Source organism: Apium graveolens, chromosome 11 (genome assembly GCF_009905375.1).
Source record: "Apium graveolens cultivar Ventura chromosome 11, ASM990537v1, whole genome shotgun sequence".
Lineage (NCBI taxonomy): Eukaryota > Viridiplantae > Streptophyta > Magnoliopsida > Apiales > Apiaceae > Apium > Apium graveolens.
The window spans coordinates 162,876,752-162,885,008 of NC_133657.1; positions in this window are offsets into that span (position 1 = coordinate 162,876,752).

An 8,257-nucleotide genomic window follows, 5' to 3' on the forward strand; every position below is an offset into this window, starting at 1 on the left:
GAAACCAAAAGGTTAAAGAAAGAAGCTGAAAAACTCAAGGCTGACAAAAGAGCACAAGCAAAGCTTGAACAAAAGCTAAAGTCAAGTCTAGTTGAAAATGAGAAAGGAATTGAAGTCAGGGGTGAAGACAAGATTGCAAACTTAGATGAGGTTTTTGGGAGTATATTTGGTGAAAGTATGGAGGAAAAAGAGGAATGGCAGAAGGGAAACAGAAGAAAGGCCAATGCACATAGAAGGAGTGAAGGCAACACTGAAGGAACCAAATCTCTACCTTCCATATATGAACCCTTTGTTGCTGATCCCACTATAAACATCCATGGTGAACCAATCATCCCAAAAGAGGAACCTATTGATTGGGACACCATCAATTTGCCTACCTTTTTAACCACTCTTCCACTACCAAAGAAACAGAAAAGAAAATCCAAATCTACACCTCCCCTAAACTCTAAGAAATTCACTCAAAAACATAAACCTAACCCTAAGCCACCCATTTCTAAAGATGATTATGTTCACATCTGTGACATAAAAGAAATTTCAGACATTGAACTCTATCTGGATGAGCTGGAGGATGTAAGGGGAATTGCTGCTTACAGACAGCTACCAGAGAGATTGGTGTTCAGATACAAAGGAGCTGGGGAAAGAACATGGCCTCTCTACAGGATTCTGAATGAAGGCTACTCTACCTTGATCAGAGTCTTTTCAGCCATACAAAAGGATTCTGGCGTTACCAGGACTGCCAAGACTGAAATTCTCAACAAGATTGCCAACATAAGGAAAACTTGGAGGGAGCCCAATGCTTTGCCCAGAACCTTACTCATTCAAGAAAGGGGAACTACAATTCACAAATCACCTCATTGGTTGATGGAATTCAGAGATGATAAAGGAGTCAGAAGATTTTTCAGACTTGAAGACCAACTCAAGATTGCCAGCAATGAAACTCTCAAAGAAATGCAATCTAAGTTGGATATCAGTGATGAAGATGAAGCTGAATTCTTCAGACAACTCCAACTCCAAATTGAGGAAAATGACAAAGGGCTAGGAAAGAAAACCAGGGATCAAAGAAGAAAAAGATGATTTGCTCAGGCTAGTGGAGCACCCTTGGAAACACTGTAAATCTTCAATTACCTTCTAGTACATACACTTTTGCAGCACTTTTAAATTTCTACTTAGTTTCAGTTCATATATTTGTTAAGTGTTTTGTTATCATCAAGTTAACCTTGAATTTATGTCTACAATTCTTATAGACATAAATAGGGGGAGATTGTTAGGAATATATGTGCATTATTTTGATGATATGTTTAACAAAACACTTAAGTAGAAATCTAGTGTTTGTAGCCTCAACGGATAAGACCACTTTGGCTATCCGTTGATGGTGTAGCTTTACTTAGAAATAAGTCTAGTGTTGTAGCACATTTCAGTCTCTGAATTTGAGATATAATTCTTAAATGTTGAGGGAAATTATAAGTCATGTTGACTACTAAAGGATATGCAGATAGGAAGGCCAATTATAAATATTTCATGCCTTGTAATTTTGTATAAATGAAATGGTGTCAACGGATAACTTAAAGACCTTCAACGGATGAGAAACAAAGCTTCAACGGATGTCTCTAAAGCTTCAACGGATAACATCCTTCAACGTATGAGTGCATCAACGGATAGAGCTTCAACTGCTAACACATCAACGGATAAAGCCATCAACGGATGAAGGCTTCAACGGATGTTCTGTTAAATAGCAGTTGACAAGTGGTAGTTGTACCTACAAACAGAGGCACATGGGTTGACAGAGACAACTGAGATGTGGTAGCCTATTTCAGGAACATCAGAAAAAGCAGCCGTTCTACTCTAGCATAAAGAGGCAATAGTCAACAATGTACTGGAGTAAAATGGAGAAGAAACAAGTGGAGAACTTATTTTATTATTGTATTTTTTATCTTTGTCTTCACTTGTAAACTTGGTGTTATATAAACCAAGTAGCAGCTAGTAATTAGAATAGAATTTTTCCAGAGCTGTTTAGAAAAATCTTGAGAAAAATTATCTAGTTTGTACTAGGATGCAGCTGTGATCAACTTCTTGAATCACAGATTTTCTGAAATATCATTTCTGGTGGAACAAACAAATCCACCAGAAAAGTTTTTAAGGTCTGTTGTTTTCTGTACTTTTGTGCTTGAATATATATATCTGTTTGTATTAGCTTAAAGCAATTCACACACTTGTTTATCTTAAACACACAGCCTTTGAAACTGCTCAAAACTTGAAAAAGTTTTGAGATTTACATTCAACCCCCCTTCTGTAAATCTCATTGTTAGTTCACTAGGAATAACAGTGACCACTCTGATTTCTCGGCCTTGGAAGTACTGCATCAGCTTCCTGCTGGAATGTATAAGGGTCAAGGCAAACTTTTCCAAGTTTGGGTACCGAGTATCGGCATCCTTGAGGACTTGGCTGACATAGTAGACGGGGTTCTGTGTTCCTCCTTCCTCCCGGACCAGTGCCGAGGAGACAATTTTGGGTCCGGCGGCGATGTATAGAGACAGAGGTTCTCCGGGCTTGGCTTTGGAGAGCACCGGGGGGTCCATCAGGTGTCTCTTGATTTCTTCGAATGCTGTATGACATTCTGATGTCCAGTTCACTAACTTCTTGTTTCGGGCCCCTCTTAGTAACTCAAAGAATGGGAGACATCTCTCTGCTAGTTTCGGGATAAATCTTCGCAGGGCTGCTAGGCATCCTGCCAACTTCTGGATGTCCCTCTGTGTTTGGGGTATCTTCATTTCCATGATGGCGGTGATTTTCTCTGGGTTCGCTTCTATTCCTCTTTCCCTGACCAAGAATCCCAGGAATTTGCCTGAAGGTACCCCGAACGCACATTTCTCCGGGTTCAGCTTCATGTTGTACTTCCTTAGGTTGTCAAAGCACTCCTTGAGGTTTTTTATGTGGTCCGGGGTGGCGAGTGACTTGGAGATCATATCGTCTACGTAAGATTCCATGTTCCTCCCCAACTGGCTCTTAAAAATTGTGTTCATCATTTTCTGGTAGGTGGCTCCAGCGTTGATGAGTCTGAAGGGCATCATGATAAAGGCGTAGACCACCCTATGAGTAATGAAGGCCATTTTGGCGATGTCTTCAGGATTCATGCGAACCTGGTTGTATCCCGAAAAGGCATCCATGAAGCTGAGCATGGATGGCCCGAAGTCGCGTCAATCAGCTGGTCAATATTTGGGAGGGGATAGGAGTCTTTAGGGCACGCAGCATTGAGGCTCATGTAGTCGACACACATCCTCCACTTTCCGTTTGGCTTCTTGACTAACACCACGTTGGCGAGCCAGTCGGGATATTTGATCTCGCAGATGATGTCGGCCCTGAGCAGTTTTTCTATCTCCACGTCTATTGCTTGCTGTCGCTCGGGAGCAAAGTTTCTCCTTTTTTGTTTGATAGGTCTCTTCTTTGGGTCTACGTCCAGGCTGTGCATTGCCACCGACTGATCGATTCCGGGCATATCCTCTGGCATCCATGCGAATACATCCGCAAATTCTTTTAACAATGAGATGAGTTATGCCTGAAAGGATGTATCCAGGCCTTTTCCAATTTTCAACTTCCAGGTGGGGTTCCCGGGGTCCAGTTCTATCTCTAACGTCTGGGCGGCAGGCTCTACCTTGCTTTTTTCTCTGACTTCCACAAATTTCTGTATCCGGGCGTCGGCGTTGGTTTCGCTGTATCCCAAGTCCTCTATCATGTTGACATCCAGCTTTAGCCTTTTGTTGAAGTGTTCGTGATGTTTCTTGCGGCTTTGGCCTTCGGGTAAGGCCATTGCCTTCTTTCTGTTTTCCGGGTCAGTTTCAGCCATGACCAGCGCCTATCCATAGCATCTCCCTGAAGCGCCCCGGTCCCCCTTGAGTTCCCCAATGCCTCCCGGGGTGGGGAACTTCAGCTTCAGGTGAATTATAGATGGGATGGCCCGGAGCTTGGTGATGGTAGGTCTTCCCAGGATCATGTTGTAAGAGGATACAGCGCTTATCACGTAGAACTTCATGACATGAGATACCTGTCGGGGAGCGGTGCCAAAGACCATGGGGAGGTATATTATCCCGCGGATCGGGATCATATTGTTCCCGAACCCGTAGAAAGGATCTTCGAGGCAGGGATCCATGCGGAGGTGTCCCAACTTCATCCTGTTAAGGGTCTGTTCAAAAACAATGTTAGCTGAAGAACCATTATCAACCAAAATTCTTTGTACCTCATTGTCGGCGATGTCGAGGGTCACGACCAGGGCTTGGTTGTGTTCGGGATCCAGGCCTTCATAATCTGCATTGGAGAAATATATGTGCTCATCTCCTGCCGTCTGTATCATCAAGACATCGCTGCCCTCATCTAGACTTCGGGGAGGGGAGGAGGTCCCCCCAAAGATCATGTTGACCACATGTTTCCCTCCACCGGTGGGTTTATCTCTGTCATCAAGCCTTCTCTGTAGGTACTGGTTCATGTTGCCTTTCTTTATTTGATCTTCAATGAACATTTTGAAAGAGAAGCAGTTCTCCGTGGTGTGGCCATGATCTTCGTGGTACCCACAATGCTTGTCCCGGGCCCTATTCCCGGGGGGTGCCAACAACGGCTTCGGGGGGTAATAAAAAGGCTTCCCTTTGACCTCTCTCAAGATGTCGGCCCGGGGCCGATTGAGCGGAGTCCACTCGGGCTCCGGTTTTGGTTCCCTCTTAGGCTTGGGCTTCTTTTCATTTTTCTGGTGTCTGGAGTAGTCATCCCGGGGTGGGGTCCCCCTGGATTGCTGAACATAATTGGTCTGTCTATCTGTACTGTGCCTCTTTTCTTTCCCGTAGGGGCGGCGGTGTTCCGGGGACTCATCATCATCCTAGATCCTCATGTTCATATTCATTGAGGTGAGGAAGTCATTTTCTTTGATGAACTTGGACGCCATTGCATAGGCTGAAGCAAGGCTTTGGGGTTCCCTATGGATTAGGTCCTTCACGTAGCCTTCACATGAAACTGGGTGGAGATTTCGCCGGAAAATATTCACGGCTTCCTTTTCTTCGAGGTTGGAGAGCTGGTTGACTGATTCTTGAAATCTTTTGATAAACTCTGGGAGAGTTTCTCTGCTTCTCTGTTGTATGGTTTCCAAGTGGCACATCTGGAGCTCATTCATGCGGTTCGCCTTGAACCTCTTGAGAAATATCTCCCTTAAGTCCTTCCAAGAGTCGATACTCAGGGAGGAGATTCGACTGAACCATTTTTGTGCTCCACCCTTCAGTGTTGAGGCGAAGAAACGACATTTGGTGAGGTCACTGTAGTCGTATATGTTCGAGATCTGTTCAAAGTAGTTGAGATGTTCTTCAGGGTCAGCAAGTCCATCAAAAGAGTCGAAGTTGAAGTGCTTGAGCGCTGATTCCCTGGGGGTGGATTCCAGCTTTCTGGTGAAGGGCGTGGCCGCCGCCCCGACTTCCACGTCTCCTTTCACTTTTCTTTTAAGGTCCCGGAGAACTCGGGCCATTTGCTCCTGCTTGGATTCCTTTTCAGGTTCTGAATCCGAGGAGACATGGATCCGGCGTGCCCTTTTCTTCAGTTTGGCTTCTTCCTCTTGCACTCTTTTTTCAATGTTGGCTTTGGCCCTGACCTCTTCCTCTTTTCGAATACGGTCCCGGAGCGTGGCCCTCTTGATCTCGTCTCGTGCGTCCTCTGACGGCCTCTTAGTTTTGCCGATTCGGTCCAAGACCGAGCCCCGGGATTCTTCCGAGTGCTCTTCCTGGTCTTCAGGGCGGGTCTCAGGGGCTTTGTTCTTTTCTTTCCACAGGTCCATAGCCGCTTGAATCTGCTCCGCGGTCATATTTTCCCAGGGGTTTGTAGAGGTTTCGGCATACTTGTGGGATGCTTTCTCTATGGTTAGTCTCTGATCTCCAGGTTGAAGCACAGACGAAGCACGAGTTGTGGGGGGCTCTTCATCTATATCTTCCATCTTGCCGTCCCTGGGCGGGGCGACCGTGGGCTGAATGGTTCCGGAGACCGAGGTCTTGCTCTTTCGCGTGGTCATTATTCTCAGGACACGGTAAGGGTGATGGTGCTAGGATGTGTGATCGTTCCGGAGAAAGAATAAGGAGAGTGAGATGTAAAGAAAGAAAGGGTTTTCGTTCTTACCAGAGGGTTTCTTTGGTTTTGTAGCTGTGCAACTTAGTTGGAGTTGACACCACGTCACCGGAGGTTCAGGCCCCTCCTTCTAGCGCCAATGATAACTCGGTTTCTTCCCAGGTCTTCTCCTTTCTCTCACGTGCTGGGACCCGGCCTCCACAGCGGTTTGGGTGCGGTTAACCTGCTAAGTAGGGGTCTCTGCAAAACAGAACCGGAGGGGGGGTTGTGTCCCGCGGCAACTCCCGTATGAGAATAAGAAATGGGCTTTTTTGAAGAAGAAGAAGAAGGAAGAAAGAGCTATTCAAAAATATGTGAGGGTGTGTGTATGTGAGTATATCAGTCAAATATTTTCCAACCTCTAAAACCCTCTTTTTTGGACCTTTTATAGGTCCCAAGATTTAGGGTTTTGGGGGTTTATACCTCTTCATCCTGGCCTTTGATCATTCTTGGTTGGTGACAGGTTGGACGGTCCAGATGAGCTGTGTGGTCAGGTGTCCTTTCTCCATCAGAGCTGTCTTGGGATATTACCCTTGAATGGCTAGGATGCAATTGTTCCATTTTGGGTAACATGAGACAGTTGACTCTTTTGTCCTATGCCACGTGGCACCGGGGACCACTTCGGCTTGGGCCTGGGGTGGCATCTCTTTTGGGCCCCTGCTCTTCTACCCGGGCCTGATTATTTCTGTCCCATCAGAATATGTTTGATATTGAAAGCATACTTCATTTATGAAGACTAAAAACAAAATATTTATATCGTGATAAGAATTGAGATCACGAAAAAATATGAATAAAAATCTAAATCAGAAGAAAATTAAAGTTCAATAAAAGAGTCTTTTAAAAATGCTATAATAACTTTAACTTATATTTTATTAATCAATTATGTGGCTACGTGCATACAATGAATACGGAGAATTATAAATTTATATTATTTTAATTGATTTTTTTATAATAATAGTGCATTTACTTGGATACATAAAGACCAAATCAATTTAAATAATTTAGAATTATAATCTTTTGTGCTCATTTCATTGACACAATATAAAAACACATTAGTAACAAAGTAGGAGTAATACTACGTATTCCAAAAAAGTCTTATAAATTTTCACGAATGACATGTGTCATTGTTTCATTCGTGAGATTTATATAAATATACGAGAGTTCTATTTATTTATGAAATAGTAGCCAATGATGCGACAATTCATTATTTGATAATTATTTCAGGAACGCTTTTGAATACTCTAGCATTTTTCATCAAATATATTATCTTTAATTTTTACATTATATTTAAGGGAATTTATACAATCTGTCCCAAATTTGTGAGTCACTTTACTAATATGTCCTATTTTATTCAATAAATATAATTATGTCCTATAGTTAATTTTAACTCATATATAACTCATATATATATAATTACTTTATAAATAATTATATTTGCCTACTAAATAGAACTAGAATGCCCCACAATACAAATACTAAGCCAGAAAACTAGATTTTAGGTTTTTAAAGATCACATAAATTATCCAACATTATAAAAATATAAAATAGAATTCAAGAAAATTGTCAAACAAGTCTAGTGGCCCAGGTCAGTTGTAATTGATATTTTAGGAATAAGCGATCCCTGCAAATACATGTATATTTGATGTTAAAAATCAAAATAAAAAGAATGGTATAGGAAGTATATGAAGTAGTGATAGAATGATACTGTTAGCAAAAAAAATATTCTAAAGTTTTGTCAACAATCAACTACAACTCTACAAATATAGGGTCGTTCAAGTAAGGTTAAACAACACTCATGGTCTCCTTCCGGTAAGCCTAAGTTGGGAACGACCGCTTCATCACTGAAAATAAGTCAAGCAAGATTAGTACTCCCTTCATCCCATATTACATTTACCATATTGATTTTTTATACTGTTTATGTTAAGTGATTGACTACTAATTTACGTCAAATCTATAAGATCAATTATAATTATGAGTGATTTTGTTGAATTCGTATTTATGAGTATTTTAATACAATGAAGTTTTTATATTTAATACTAATACGAAATTAAAGATATTAACGATCAAAAGTGTGCATTGGCAAACGTGTCCAACACAAATAGAAAACGTTTTTAGGGATGAGGGAGTAGTA